Source organism: Atractosteus spatula, chromosome 10, assembly GCF_055471065.1.
Source record: "Atractosteus spatula isolate fAtrSpa1 chromosome 10, fAtrSpa1.hap1, whole genome shotgun sequence".
NCBI classification, from domain to species: Eukaryota; Metazoa; Chordata; class Actinopteri; order Semionotiformes; family Lepisosteidae; genus Atractosteus; species Atractosteus spatula.
The window spans coordinates 1106029-1122320 of record NC_142715.1 but is presented as its reverse complement, the minus strand read 5'-3'; the positions used below and the strand labels follow the sequence as shown (position 1 = coordinate 1122320).

Below are 16292 nucleotides of genomic sequence, written 5' to 3'. Positions count from 1 at the left end.
GATTCAGGATATATATGAGTGTGCAAATTGTTAAAACTGTGTTTACATGAGCTACAAACGGTAACATTTTCATTGCGAGAAGAAAGTCAGTCCGTGCCCATTTCTCAGCGTGCACATTGTCAGGAAAACTAAACCCACAGTGCCAGCAAACCTTTCGATAGCCTGTAGGTACTGCCATTGCAAATGTAACAGGCTGTTCATACACACATATGATATCGTTGCTATCTCGTAATTAGGAGATAATTTGGTATTTATTAATTAAAAAAATTTTCCTGGGTGGCAACAATGCGCTTCCGCAATAAATCATAGACTCTGCTTTCAAAATAGCTGCACCAGGCACTTGGACACAGATAAACACAGGATTTTAAATTCAGGAATATGAATGGTCAATTGCTTACAGTTGGGTTTTTACGTTTTCCTATTTAGCGATTTGTGTATCAATCTTTTAACAATTCATTAAAATGCTAACAATATGTAAAATAAAAACAACAGCACCGTTAAAATGAAGGGGAGACAGGTAGTTTTTTTTTTACAATCAGATTCCAATCTCTAATGCTGTGTGTGAGAGCTTAGGTAACTTTCCTTTTCTCACATTTTCTGACGACTATTCCAAAGGGGCACCCTGTCAACTCCTAATACTTTTCAAAAGTCTGCCTGCATGTTTGATTATTGTCGTTTTATTTAGAAAAAGTTCAATATTGATCATAACTTAAGAAAATTATGATCACGAATAAAAAAAAGGGCTGAAGATGCGAGTCGCTCTTGAATCAGAGCTGGGCGACACGGGCTTCTGTTCTGATATGATTGTACGAGAAGCAGGGGGAATCTCTTCTCTTCTATGGAGCATGAGCTGAATCAGGAGGGAGACATTTCGTATGCTCGTGTATATGTTAACGCATGACCTACATCGTAAAACTAAATTAAAAGCTAACATTAAGTTGTCAAAGACATTCATTTATATACAAACAAGAGACAGACATAGTAATGATTCTACATTAACTTGTCCTGCACTGATCAGACTAATTGAAATGTATGAAAGCCCGTTTCCGCCAGGGAGTTACAAAAAAACGTGCTATGGTATCGCAGAATTGCGACTTAGTAACTCACAACTCCGACTTTATATCTCACATTTGCAACTTTAAAATAGCCCATATTTAATTGTCTGTCATTTCGTTATTGTGACGGATTCGGGTTCTAGGATCTGTACCCTCGCTGCTCCCACTCTAGTTCGTGCCTCACTGCATTGTCTCGAACCCAGGTCTTGCCAGCTGAGCTAAAGAACACTTTCTTTAGTCCCGGCGGCCAGCATCCCTGTTATGCGCAGGGGAGAGCGGTGCCGTCATCACTGCAACCAGATCGTACAAATTGTATGTCGCAAAGGAACAAGTAATAGGTTTATTCCATGCTAAAAAAAGAAGAAAGAAAACACGTTTCGGCTGAAACGTTGTGTTTTCTTTCTTCTTTTTTTCAGCATGGAATAAACCTATTACGTGTTCATTTGCAGCCTACGCATGCTGATGCAGCTACCCACCTGAACTACAAATTGTATGTCGGCCGTTCAGTTACACTATATTGATTAATCGTACAAGATCATAGGATCTATAGGCCTGATGACTTGTCTTGTACAGTTCCCTGATAAAAATCAAATTAATTACACTAATTTTTATGGAATCCCATTTCCGGTAGTGAGGCTTCCATAGTACACGGATGGAATAGTGGACGGTGGGCTTTTAAATTCTTTTTTTATTTAAACACCAGAAATACAAAAACGAAGACAGAATATGAAATAAGATACAGAAATAGACACTTCACATCCAGAATAATTCACAATTATAAAAGCTGAAACTTATACTTTTTAAATATTTCCATTGTATGTCCTTTTTTACTTAAAAAAGAAACTCTTCTTTAGCTCAGCTGGCAAGGCCTGGGTTCAACCCAATGCAGTGAGGCTAGAACTAAGGTGGGAGCGGCGAGGGCACAAGCCCTGGAACCCGAATCTGTTACGATAACAAAAGGACAGACAATGAAATTTAGGTTATTTCGAAGTCGCAAATGTGATATATAAAGTCGCAATTACGATATATAATGTCGGAATTCTAGGTTTTTAAGTCGCAATTCTCAGTTACTAAGTCGGAATTCTGAGATACCATAGCGCGTTTTTTTTTACTCCCTGGCGGAAACAGGCTTCCATAGAAATGGTCAGATTCAGAGCCTGTGCAGTTCGTGCTAATTAGAACAACGCCAGTACTGAACCCTCAGCACCTTACTGACTACTGAGCACACATTCAGCTGCTCGCCAGCTTTGTTTCGCACAGTTTTGCATTGCTATTGAGCTCAGAGCAGGAGCTGATCTTCAGACAGTCAGATGCGTTATACATTACTGTACGTCACTGGCCCTAATCTTACGGTGCTCAACTGCACCATAGTGACCTCAGCACCACTACTAGTAATGCATCGCCCCCAGCCAAAATTGCTTAGTAAAAAAAGACGTTTTCTATACTGTCTGTTTAAAAATATTATATCTTTAATGACAAAGGGTTTGTGTGTTGCGCTAAAGTTTCGATTCATTTCGAATGCAAAGAAAAAACATTTTCTTCCAAGAAATCATAAATGTGTCTCATCCTCCATACTATAATTCTCTCTTGTTGTAGTAAAACATTTTGAGTCAAACCGAACAATATATTAAAGGAACAAGTAATAGGTTTATTCCATGCTGAAAAGAGAAGAGAGAAAACACAACGTTTCAGCTGTGAAACCTTCTTCAGGTTTGTTTTCTCTCTTCTCTTTTCAGCATGGAATAAACCTACAATATTACTTGTTCCTTTGCAGATACGCATGCTGACGTAGCTACCCACCTGAATATATTAAACGTTTCATCTATACGATTAACATAATGTTCTCCTGAATAACTACAGTAAATGACAAAGCCTTAGAGCCACAGAGAAAAACAAATTGCATTTAAAGTAATTTTAAAGGCTCGAGATAACATTGCACTATTAACGCAAATGTCTGTCTTCTTTGTGGCGCTTACTTTTTGTTGCTTTAGCAAATTTCATGCAGTTTATTTCTGACACAAGACATAACAAGCTTGTGTATTTATGACAAAAAAGCAGGGCAACAATTTATATCGGCCTTGAAATTGAAATTGTTAAAAAGTGAGTTAAATGCAGATATAGTAAATATATTTTCTGATATAATGGTGTGTTTTTTTGTCTAAAAATCCTTCATGAATGGTTTAACAGAAACTTTGCATAATAAAAAAAATATATTTACGAATTTTAACTTTTTATACAGTAAAGTTTTGTTTATCGATAAAGCCCTGTTTATCGATATCACCAACACAGTTCTGGATTTGATTCTGCCTTCCTATGGACATATGAATTTTCTTTCACACAACAGCTCGCATGTGTGGTAGCTTATTAGCGCCAGGGAGAAAAAGAATATTGTTGGCTTTTAAATGAGAAACCATTTGCGTTTATACAAAATCACAATGCGTTGTCCCAGACATTAGGACATCCTCTGTTTAAACACCTGTCGTTTTCTCTAATATTGGCTCCTGTGCTTCGGTCCATTTGAGAGAGAAGACACTGAAAAAGTTGTGTGAAAGTGGATTTTGCACCTGCGCCAGTGCTGTAGTGGTATCATACAGACACCCATACAAATCCATCACACGTTGGAAGCTCTGGAAGGCAACGTAAAATATTGCTCTGTCCGTTGGTGGATTAGGTATGCATGCTACATTTCAAAGTAAAATGCAATGTAAAACGATCAAATTTGATTCAAAATCAATTAATGTAAAAACCGATAAAGCTCATGTTTTTTATCTAGTTTTATCTATATCTATATCTAGTTTTTCAAAGGTCTTAAAAAAATGTTTATCGCGATTGTGAAAGTTAGAGAAGGTGTACCAGCGCGTGCCTTTATATCGCCAGCTTCAGTCTCGCCTGTAGCTGCGAGAAGGTTAAAAGCGCACAAGTGATCTGTCTTTCATCAAAATAATTGCTGGAGCAGCAGGACATAGAGTACCATCCAGCAGCTGTAGACGATGTTCGAGGAAGAGCTAATTCTGTTTTCAGCACAGGGAGCAAGAATGAGCTCAGTCCGGCTCCCAGCAGAATCCATTCTGGTTTGGTTGCTGTCAGACTGTGCATCTGAGGCTTTTTGGAAAAAAAAAGAACAAAAAACAATTGCTCACATCGTGTTACTTCTACCAGAGGAAGGGAAGATATCACTTTAAAAAATCAGAACTTAATATTTGGATCCAGGGCCTCATACTAATTATTTAACTATCAGATTGTGTTTCTGCAACATTTTGTGCACAGTATGCCGTATTCAACAATAAAACAACAGTCACAACGAGGCCTTTACACCCAGTCTGGGGTATTTTCCCCTTTTATATTTTTGCCACTTTATATCGAACCTGTTATACTCCCAGAAGTGCGCAGAAGCTTCTACTTAATACAAATATACAATTCACCGCTTGTATAAAGAGACGTGTGCCACGGAACAAGTAATAGGTTTATTCCATGCTGAAAAAAAGAAGAAAGAGAACACAACGTTACGGCCGTGGAGCCTTCTTCAGGTGTGAGAGAGACAGGGCAGTAGGCAAAGGTAAAGTAGCGGGAGAACAAAGGTTGAGAGGGAGGAGGAGTTAGAGGCGGGAGCAGGGGACAGAAAGAGAGGCCAATCAAGAGGTGTGAAGTCAGAATGGGTGCAGAGAGGTGTGAAATGAAACTTCCTATGAATGGAGAAAATTTAAAAGAACAGTAATCTGTCGTTAAGGGAAGGGAGAATGTGTGATCCTAGCTGCAGAATAATTTTAGTTTCAGTGGTCTTTCTGATGTATGAGTTCGGAAAACCGTCTTTGAGAACACAGACGGAGAGATTAGAGTGGTCGTGGCCGTCAGAGGTGAAATGAGAAACAATGGGCTTGGAGAGATCTTTAATCTTCACAGCCCTGACGTGTTCTCTGAAGCGGTCTCCTAGTCTCCTTCATGTTTCTCCAATGTAGATGGCTGGGCATTTACTGCAAGAGATACAGTAAATAAGGTTGCTGGAGGTACAAGATGCTGTCTGGGTGATCTGGAATTGTCCTGAGGGGCCTTGAATGAGTGTGGTGGTGGCTGTGTACTTGCAGGTGATACAGCGAGCTCTGTTGCAAGGGAAAGTGCCTGGTGTGGATGGTTGCTAAGGGCGGTCAAGGGAGCTGTGAACAAGGAGGTTGCGCAGATTAGGTGGTCGGCGATATGAGATGATAGTGCGATCAGAAAAGAGGGCCCCAATGGAGGGATCATCCTGTAGGATGGAAAAGTTCTGGTTAATGGTCCTGGGGATAGGAAGTGTGTTAGGGTGGTAAGGAAGCACCAAAGGAATGCGGTTGTTACGGCGGGAGTTCCTGATCGGGTTGATGGTCCGGGGGGTGTTTTTGGCTCGGGCAAGGGCCCTGTCAATCACACTGCTGGGGTATCCTCTGTTGATGAAAAATGAGTACATTTCGAGGGCTTGGTTTTCGAAGTCGATGTCGTTGCTGCATAATCGTCGTAACCTAAGGAACTGTGAAAAGGGAAGAGAGTTTTTAGTGTGGTTGGGGTGAAATGAGCTGTACAGGAGGTAGCTGTTTGAATCCGTGGGTTTGTAATAAACTGAAGTGGACAGTCGGGGGTAGTTGATAGACAAGTGGATGTCTAGAAACGGAAGAGTGGTGGAAGATATGTTAACCGTATATTTGAGGGACGGGTGGAAGTTGGTAAAATGGTGCAGGAAGAATTCAAGCTGATCGTTGGAGCATGTGGCGGCACCGACGCAGTCATTAATATATCGTTTGTAGAGGTCAGGGACATAGCCAGTGTAGGAAGCGAAGAAGCGTTTTTCTACCCAGCTGACAAAAATGTTGGCATAGCTGGGTCCCATTCTGGTGCCCATGGCAACTCCACTGACCTGTTGTGTGCCAATGTTTCCTTTGTAAGCATTTGTTTCAAAAATAAGTTCACAATATGTTAAAAACACAAAAAGCACAAACTTAATAATACAACGATACAAAATCAAATTCAAATCATAAAGCCAATTAAGTACCTATCCTTTGAAAACAGAGAACACCTTTATATCTAAAATAAAAATGTGACATTTGTATCTACTTTTGAATTACTGTACAAAGCAGACAGAGTAGTCCCTGAATTCAAAGATCAGATCTTGGCCAAAACAAAACAATCAGACGTGAGCTGAATTCAGAACAAGAGCCTCTGCTTCGTCGTTTATTGAGCTTTTGAACAAAGTCTGAGTGAAAAAAGATTGGCTATTTTAACTGTTTGTATGAAATACACAAAGGGCACCTTCCTTCAAGCCAGAGTCAAGCCAGCAACCTAAGGATTCCCTCTTGTTTCAATTATAGTCCTCTGCTCTACCAACTGAGCTATCAACAGATGTCAGGAGCTGCTCTCTGGCACATACTATCCAATGTAGTGAAATGTTCCGGATGATTTAAATCCCAGATCGACATCGTTTCCAACTAGTTTCCTTAGTCTTGTTTACCTTGAATTTAAGCCACAAACCAGGATTCTACTGTATAAACTTCTGGAGATATTACAAAATGTTTGATGGAGCATCAATCATTCCAGGCGGAAATTGACTCCTTTTCTTTCTCGAGGGATTATATTAAACATTTCATTTGGATCGAGAAGAGGATCACCATGAGACACAAAACAAACAGTTTCATTCTGTCTTTATTAGAATCTGTATCACAGCTAATGCATGTAAAGCCTTTAGTATGCGAGAGTGAGAGTTCAGTTATGCCAGGGAGTGTGAGAAAGGAGAACTGAAATTTAGTAAATTAATATTTAAATAGAGTGTAAATCTTCAAAGTGTCACTGCAAAATTATTACAGGGGTCTACCAGCTGCCAGACGTACTTGTTTTGGGACTATTTCCAATAAGTACCGCATTAGTAGTTGTGTGTCCTTACTGGTATCTTTTAAACATTCGGTTATATACAAACGGGACAGAGACACAGTGATAATCCGATTTTAACGTGTCCTGCATTTTAACTTACTGAACAGATAAATTGAAATGTTCTGATTCAGAGCCCCTGCAGTTCGTGCTAATTAGAACCACAACAATACTCCTGAGTCCTGAGCACCACACTGAGCAAACGTTCAGCTGAACTCTGACTTTGTTTAGCACGACTTCTTGTTGCAGTTGAGCTCAGAGCTGGAGACGATCTCCATATTCTACCACACTAACTAGTCCTAAACGTAGTACACAGTACACACTTTTTTAAAACAATTTAAAATATTACACAAAGGCTGTAAAGCACACTCTAAATCGATCCGAATATTTGATTTCCGCGATCCGTTTAGGCAACATTAGGCAACGTGGCGCTTCTCCAGCAAAACATTTCTCAGTTTTGTGAACTACTGGTGTTTTTAACACACCAACTTACGTACCTCGTCAGGATGGCCGAGTGGTCTAAGGCGCCAGACTCAAGGACTCCTGTCTTTCCATTGCTCGGGTGTTCTGGTCTCTGAATAGAGGTGTGGGTTCAAATCCCACTCCTGACAGCTTTTCCCTCTCTTGCATTTTTCCTGTCTTCTTGTGCTCGCTGACAACGACAGAAAGAAGAAAACGGAGAAACCGGCTTGCGGGCACATGATGGGCAGGGAAATGCTTCGTGAACACTTCAATGTGATTAGCAGAAAGTCAAATAGGCTTCGATTTCTCCCTTAAGAACTGTTTTGAGTGCCTGTAATCGAGTAAAGATTTACGGTCACGGTATGCATTCAAAGGTGAAAGACCGAAATATAAATCCAGAAGAAGATGTATTAAAACATATTGTAACGCTTACGGCCGACAGGCACTGTGTAAGAGCCGGCGTACCAGAGCAGGTGATGTCACCGCCCTTCCCTGTGATAGCAAGACTACAGCTACTGGGCTGCAGAAAGATCTCACGGGGCTGGGTCGCTGCAGAGAGACGCGGGAGTCCCGGGTTCGAGCCTCAGTCGGGATGGGGCCGACCTAATGCGGCAAGGGCGCCCGCCTGAGCCCCCGTTGCGTTACAATATCGTTTTCCTTGCGGTTTCCCCTGTATTTCATTAAATGTGGCACTGTGAAATCAGCCTGTAGCCCTACGGAATGCAGCCACTTTCCCGGTGACAGCGGCGGGAGCCGAGAGGATTAAATCAGAGCTCGAACAGAGAGTTAAAAAAATATGGGCAACTAGAACATAGATCATAAAACATTTTAATTAAACTTTCCTATCTGCTCGGCCTTACTGAAGTATTTTAGCTGCATTTTAGCTTCTATTTATATACTTTACAGTAGATAGTGTTTAGTAAGAGAAGAGAGATACAAGCGCTAAACCCCCACAATAACCAAACCTTAACTAAAGCAGGAAGATCAGTTTCTGCTCGAGACAGCCGTTTTCTGAACTGTAAACCTTCAACACTGGCTGGAGACGCTGTGTCCGGACTCAGAGGTTGTATAAGAAAAGACTCGGAGAGCTGCAGTCGCAGCTTATTGCTCTGCGCTCCCCGTGCGGAATGCGCGTGTCCTCCCTCCTTCATTACCTTCATACGCTCCTCTCAAACCACAGCAAACTCCTGAAATATTTCGGTGAACAGATACTGGGTCTTTCTTTCCGAGATATCATAGGCAGAAACAATAAACACGGTGAGAACAGGAAGGTATTCTGATCGTATAGAGAAATGCGCAAAAATACATTTCCTAAAATCCAATAAAATCTAGTTACATTCAGATGCTATTCTGATGTATCTGAATAGTTTTGGCACAGTTGTTACAGCAAAGAGACAAATAAACTTTTTTTTTAAATTTCATTCGAGCTGTAGTTTTGAAAATGTTTCATCAATTCTCTAAATAATACAAACACAAACACCCGTTGTAAGCGTCTGATTGATATTCTTGAATTACAGTATAAGCCCGTACACACGCTGGCAGGCAGTTCAGCGAATATGATGCCCCTGCAGGGGCCGAATATTAGACAGACGTATACATACAGTCATCGTGTGGAGTTTATTCCTCCTCTGCCGCAGTCTTTGCCTCTTGTCACATTTGCGCTTAATTGTCGATTTTTTGTATAGAACACCGAATATCTTGAGGAAGCCTGTCAAGCGAAGACTGATGGATTATTGAGGTGCAAACACTGGTTCAAAATCAACACTCTGCTATTGCCGTTGTTTCTTTGATAGTTTCTTCAAATTCCTCATCTGACCTTCAATATCGAGGGATATTGAGCATAATACCATACAAATTGTAACTTTCTTTTGATTGCCAGTTTTATTAAAATGCCATCCCCTTTTACAGTTATTTTAGATGTTTGGCAAGGCGTAATATCCCCCTTCTCACCCTCAGCTAAAATATTTTAAAAGTACAACAACATTACATTATATTGAACAGCGTTTATGTTAACATTTATATTCAAATTAAGGAAAATATACGAAAATATTAAAATAGAACTCCGGGGATCTGTTGTTTTTGCTTGTCAAGTTCTCGAACAATTTTGCATTGTTTTTTAAATTACTTTAGCTGAAGATGCAACGGGAGCATAAGTGAATTCTCCCGCCACTCACTGGAACATATAATTCTATGGGTGAATACTAACTGCTTGCAAGTTGCCATTTTCGGTAATTATTGGAAATTCCCGGTAATGTTGACTCTGCTACTCAGTTGTTTACTACTGCAAATATCAAAATAGTTCAGGTTTTGCGGAACAATTAAATTTTTGCGGTGATGATGTTTACTATAGGAAGAAGTGCGTCCCTGGGTGGGATCAAAAAACCCACCTGGGGGTTAATAGCCGAAAACGCTAACCGATTGCACCACAGAAATGCTTACACCTTGCTTTTTTTCATTTACATACTTTTGGTGAACAAAAAAATTCGCTCGCATTTCATCTTTCGCAAGCTGTATGATTAAAAAAAAACAAGTTGTTCTGCAAAGGAAATGAATAAAAGCATTAAACCAAATCAAGACCTCTTTGAGTGTCCCAAATTACATGTTCTGTAAAACAAGACAGGAAAAAAAAAGGTACCGCTGGAATTCAGATCCACGATTTCCTCTTTATGAAACAGGTGTTTTAACCAGCTTTACCACAGCACCGGCAGAATGCTATTCTTATACAGGTGGGTAACCACCCTCAAACCTTTGTTCTCTCGCTATTTTACCTTTGCCTACTGCCCTGTCTCTCTCAAACCTGAAGAAGGCTCCACGGGCGAAACGTTGTGTTCTCGTTCTTCTTTTTTTCGGCATGGAATAAACCTATTACCTATTCTTATACAGCCGCTTGGACACACCGCTCTGAGACATCTGAGGTCGATGTGCGCTGAGCCTGGTCGCCGAGCAAAATCATGCCCAAGGGGGGTAGCTCTCGTAACGAGGTGGCCGAGTGGTTAAGGTGATGGACTGTTAATCCATTGTGCTTTGCACGCATTGGTTCGAATCCCATCCTCGTCGGTTTATGTTTTCGACTTGTGATCCGTTTCTAAGTCGGACTTGCTTTCTTTAGCTACTGTAGTAGAGCAGTAATATTTCTAGCGTTGGCTGAACATGGCTTACAGCAGTAGCTGACAGATATAGTCTCTTAATATTTAGGTTAAATTTATGCTTTGTACTGCTTTCACCTGATATTAATAGTAGTCCTGATGAACGATTTAGGGACATGGCGCATCTTGAAAATGTTCTTGTTAATTTCAGTTTGGAAAAGATGCACTCACCAGAAGCAGAAACTGGTCGTATCTGCAAAATGCGCAATGCAATAGCAATGTCTTGCTATGAGTCCTTACCTATTTCAGGAGGCGTTGTAGGACTTTTTTAGTTCAGAAAAAGCTATGAATTCATTTTACATTTCTACTCCATCAATATTAGCAATGCTATCTTTACTAAGCTCTAAATATAGCTCTAAATAAATGCTAATTTTTAAATACTTTTTAAAATAAATGCTATTCCATATGTTGTAACTTTGTGGTATTTAGAAATTTTATCTGAGGATGCAAGGGAAAGTATTATACAACTGTGAAAGAGGCTTGTATTTTAATACAATTTTCGATCAAAAGAAAACCAAAGTCCCTATGATATTACCGTCAATCCCTTGATATCAACGTTCAGTTGAAAGATTTGAAGAAACTCTCAAACAAGCAACTGCAGTAGCAGAGAGTTTTGATTTAAACCGATGCTTACAGCTCAATACTCCATTCATTCTTGAACGAAGCAAAAACAGGGATATTTTGAGTGTCTCCGTGATCCTCTTCTCAATCCAAAAGAAAGGTTTTATATGATCCTGATCCCACTAGAAAAAGGGCCAATTTCAGCCTGCACTGATGTCCCTTCAAACGTTTTATAAGAACTCTGGACGTTTATACAGTGGAAGCCTGGTCCATTTCTTCTTCTGAACGAGACTATGGGAGTGAGTATTTTGACGTCGAACTGGGATTTAAATAGAGGAACACTACACTACATTGGGCTACACGTGTGACAAAGCGTTTCCTTTCCGACCTCTCGATAGCTCAATTGCTTAGATCTTAAGACTATAGACAAAAACAGTGGGCATTTCTTATGTCCCTGGTTTGAATCCAGCTCGAAGGATTGTGTTTTCTTGTTCCTTAATCAAAAAGTGAAAATTGCGAATTTGTCTTTCACTTTGACGTTCACCCGAAAGCTCAGTATATAAAGAAGTAAAGGCTCCTGTTCTGGATCCTAATCCCAATCCTCACGTCTGATTGTTTTGCTTAGACCTTTAAAATGTACACTGTGGACTGTTTGCTCTTCCTAACACAATTAAAAAGCCGCCGACAAACTTACCGATTGGGAGTTTAGTTCAGTGATAGCGCGCACTTAAGACGCTCAGTTTTCTATCGCCGGCATCTCTGTATTCTTTTTAAACGCGATATTTTTTATTCTTCGTGTGTGAATTTCAGGGAGACTCATAAACCCTTTGTCTGTTTTAAAGATACATTATTTTAAACCAGACATAATGAAAGACGTAGTAACTAGACACATGAATAGTAGCGGCTCTGAATGCAATACAAATGCCAATGGCGCAATGGATAACGTGTCTGATTACGAATCAGAAGACTTTAGGTTTGTACTCCTTCCTGGTTCGTGAAGAAGCTTTTAAGCCTCACTACTCAACACTGACATCGTAGGGTATGCGGTCCTACACAACCTTACTATCGACTGGATGAGTCTTCTGTTCAATCTCCGATTCTTTCCGCACATTCCTGCTATTTCACCACCGTTATTGTAGGATAACAGCCACAGACACGAGAAGATATACTATTCCGAACAAATGTCTTAAAAAATCACGTTGAAAAAGGTGACAATACGTTTTTGTTTCTTTAACGTAACCTTACTTTTGCCTGTAAAGTTCACATTATTTTCTGTAGCCGCAAATCCCCAATATTTCTGCTGTCTCCCGAGAAACACAAGCGTGGAGTCAAATCATATTAAATAACACAACACATCTATCAATTTAACACCCAGATGTGACAGAACACATGTAAGACTTACACACAGCTTTTAATATGCTCAAGTGAATTTGCAGGTGTCCTGGGGAGGGAAGGCAACTGATATTAAGGAAATACATATTTAAAGGGGATGTAAGTCTTAAATGTGTTTTGTCACATCTGGGTGTTAACTGAATATTTTTTTAGCATTATTTCTTGTGTTTTGACTCTATACTTGTGTTTCTCAGGAGACAGCAGAATTATTGATGTTTACATTTCTATTCACATTCCCGGTGATATTGACTGAGGTAATGCAGAAGCATGTTCTCTATAACAATAAACGGTGCGAGAAGACAGGAAAAGAGGCACCGCTGGGATTTGAATCCATGATCTCCTGTTTACTAGACAGGCGCTTTAACCAACTAAACCACGACGCCGGCAAAATTCCCCTCTTTTACTGCCACTTGGACACACCGCTCTGAGACACCTGCGTTCAGTAAGCGCTGAGTCGGCTGGCTGAGCACGTTGCCTCCTTTACATTCAATAGGAGCCCCGACTGTAAGAGAAACGAAGAGAAATGGGTTTTATCCGGCACTTTTCATGTCCAATGCACTTGACATCTCCCATGGGCGACAAAGTTCATTTACGACACCTTTCTTTCTTTCTTCTTTCAGCAGGAGTACAATAATGGCAACAACATGTTTGGAGTTCGGCATTTCATTTAGTCTGCGGAAACATCGTATCGGAATGAACTGCCCGAGATAAAAGAGTAATTGCGGCTTGAGATCGTTTTTACAGAGCATTGCGTTGTTCTGTTCATGCTGACTACATGCTTTAGATATGTCATTTACTGCAAGCGTTGCTTTTCCAGGTTTTTCTGAAATTCCTCGCATTTGAGCCACCACTAAAATATTTCATTCCCGTCGCTGAATACATCGTGGAAACGGTATTTGCAACGGAATGCTGTCACACATGAAACCTCTTTGTTATTCGGTTCTGAAGTTTGAAAATGAAAATAAAACGGGGGTCACCTCATAGGCTTGAAAGAAGTCCAAGCTGCATAAAAACCCGTGAATTCTTACAAATTGCATTGTGCTGCACCTTTCTTCTGCTGCTGTTATAAATCAGCCTTAAACATTTGAATGCATACCTTACTGCTGCTAATCACATTCACGTGTTTACGAAGCTTTTTTCTGTCCGTTATGTTTTTGCTAAGCAGTTTCTCCGTTTTCCTCGTACTGTGATTGTCAGCGAGCACAACAAGACTGAAACAGTGTAAAAGCAGGCAAAAAAGACAGGGAAAAACGCCTGACTGTCGGGAGTGGGATTTGAACCCGTGCCTCTATTTGGAGAGTGAAACACAAAGCTTAAAAGACACGAAGCTGTGAATTTGCTGTTTTAAACCGTTCGACTATCCTGGAAAAATGTGTGCTGATTGCACCAGTCGCATCCGATTTTCTGTAACTTTAGGACGATTGATACGACTGGACGAACACAATTTGTGGCGTTTAGCATGACATGGAAAACGGTACCGGAGCATTCGGGCCCGGACCACCAGACTCAGAGACAGTTTTAACCCCCGCACTATCAAACTATTAAACTCCCAGCCTCTCTCACTCTCTCCTCACCTCTCACCTATGATCTGAACCTCACGGTGCCTTCTTTCTTACCAAAAACCCAAACACACATTGCAAATCTACCTCTACCATACATGTCAAAAGCTCACTCCCCATCATTTCTATCCCTTTATTTCATTCTTTTGATGCATGTTTTTGCACATAACCTGTTACCTTTTTGTTGTTTTGCACACTACCTGTTGTTGTTTTTTGCACATCGGCTGTTGTCTCTGTCTTTCTTTTATTATACAATTGTATTGTTGTTGTGTTTTTTTCTTTGTACTACTTATGTCCGAGAGCTAGCTAAATAGCATTTCGATATACCATATACCTGCGTATGAGTATGACAATAAACTTGAACTTGAACTTGATCGTTTACTCGTTTAAAAAAACATGGTCTTCTCGTTCCTAAGTCAGATTTTTAGTGCTTTCGAACGTTACTTCCAACCTGGACTGACAGCTCACCAGATCTGTTTGTGATCAGACCATGGAGTGGGGGGCTGTACCAAGCGCACGTTCCTTCCCAATGCTGAGGCGATCATTCGGAAGATGGGTGTGAAAGACAAGCTTTGTCGAATAAAAAGCAAAGCAGGATATGCAAGAACACTAATCACTGGCGACAGTCATGTTCTCTTACCATTGAGACTCCTACATTGCGAGTTTTTTTTGAAGACTTTGAAACAGGCACGGGTGGGGTTTGAAACCATGACCTTTGAGTTACAAGGCCGACGCCTTACCACTTGGCCACTGCACCTTTGAATAAACCTGAGAATTATGTTGTCCAAATTATTTTTTTTTCTGAATCTGGTTTACATCGCCTGGAGGTAGCAACAACAATAAAAGGGATACTTAACAAGGAGATACGCTGTAGCAGTGCGACTCCAACAGATGCTCCTGAAGAGGCTGGAGGTTTAAGCCAGCTCCTTAGAGCACTCGGCCGCGTTACTATCAACAGCGGCTCTTCAGCTCTTGTTGTTTGACCTAGTGGTTTTATAACGCGTGGAAACGACCGCAACTTCGTTTTCTGAGACGCTTTCTCTCACGTGGTGAAATCTCGACCTCTTTGGCATCTCTGGCTATAGTTCTTCTGTAGAGCAGGCTTTCACACCTCTGCTTATAGTGCCCTTGAAGTCATTTTATTTTTACAGGAAGACGCATCCCCTAACGATCTCTCCTGTTTTAGAAATGCTTCATAAGGCGTGTTTGATTCAACAGACAAACAGTATACTAATTGTACAATGCAGATCTATGCAACATTTGTACTGGATTTGACTGGGATTCTGAAATACTTCTTGAAAAGGTATTCAGATTTTCTTGAACTTATAATAAAAACACAGACCTGAAACTCCCTAGCTTCCAATCTCTGATGTTGCTGTCCTTAAACTCGGACGTGATGTTCTGCAGACGTGCAGTGTCCCTTTACTGTCGTTGTTTTCAAAACGACCTCCGTTGTCGGGCGCAGTTAAAGTTGAACTGGCCTGACTGCACAGGAAAGTACAGAATGATAAAATGTTTCTACGGCTCAAAATGTCCCTTTAGACCCTCGTCATGTCTCTGTGAGGAACGGGTAGGTAGAGAGGTTTAACAGATGCTCATGATGTTTCACACGGGGTGTTACCTGTTGTAGTGTTTCAAAAGATGTGTTAGCGGACCACAGATTATCTTGAATAGATTTGGGTTTGCACTGGCTGGGATTCAAACCTGACTCAATTATTTGGAAGGCGCCTGTACTACCAACGCACTTCCGAGAAGCACCTGCAAATTATCACAATCCTCTCTCTCACCTACAAAGTTATGGAGACACAGACGTCCAATGAAAGCTTAGGGCTTTATTCACTCAAGCCTCCACTCTTTTGTTGTGATGTCATTTTAATTAATATTAGCTTTGATAAGGTGTCATTTTTGCCTCTTAAAGGTAAAGTCTGCTCCTTTCTTCCTGGTATAGAAATAACGTGTTCCATCTTTGTTTAAAAACACCACTAAAAGTAAATTATTCAGCTCTACCGCCTGTGTGCATTGACAAGACATCTCAAAAGGACATATTAAATAAGAACACGATCCTTCCTGTTACCATTCCTGTGGTTGGGGCGTCGTTTCACCCTTTTACGTTAAATCACCAGTACTGCTGTTTTTCTATGCATAGTTTAATCAAGAGCACTTAAAAGATGCAAAAAGCTTTCAAATAAAATAGAATTGAAAGACAGTCGAGTAAGGAGGTAGAAAAAAAG

The 16292-nt window shown here is 40.5% G+C and overlaps 2 non-coding genes across 2 annotated transcripts; both read left to right on the top strand.

Moving 5' to 3' along the window:
* Nucleotides 1–7441: 7441 nt before the first annotated feature.
* Nucleotides 7442–7552, top strand: trnal-caa (transfer RNA leucine (anticodon CAA)). Its single transcript has 2 exons — nt 7442–7479; nt 7507–7552. It is a non-coding gene; the product is annotated as a tRNA-Leu (tRNA).
* A 2826-nt stretch (nt 7553–10378) lies between these two features.
* On the top strand, nt 10379–10460 carry trnan-guu (transfer RNA asparagine (anticodon GUU)). The gene has a single exon. It is a non-coding gene; the product is annotated as a tRNA-Asn (tRNA).
* Nucleotides 10461–16292: the final 5832 nt, after the last annotated feature.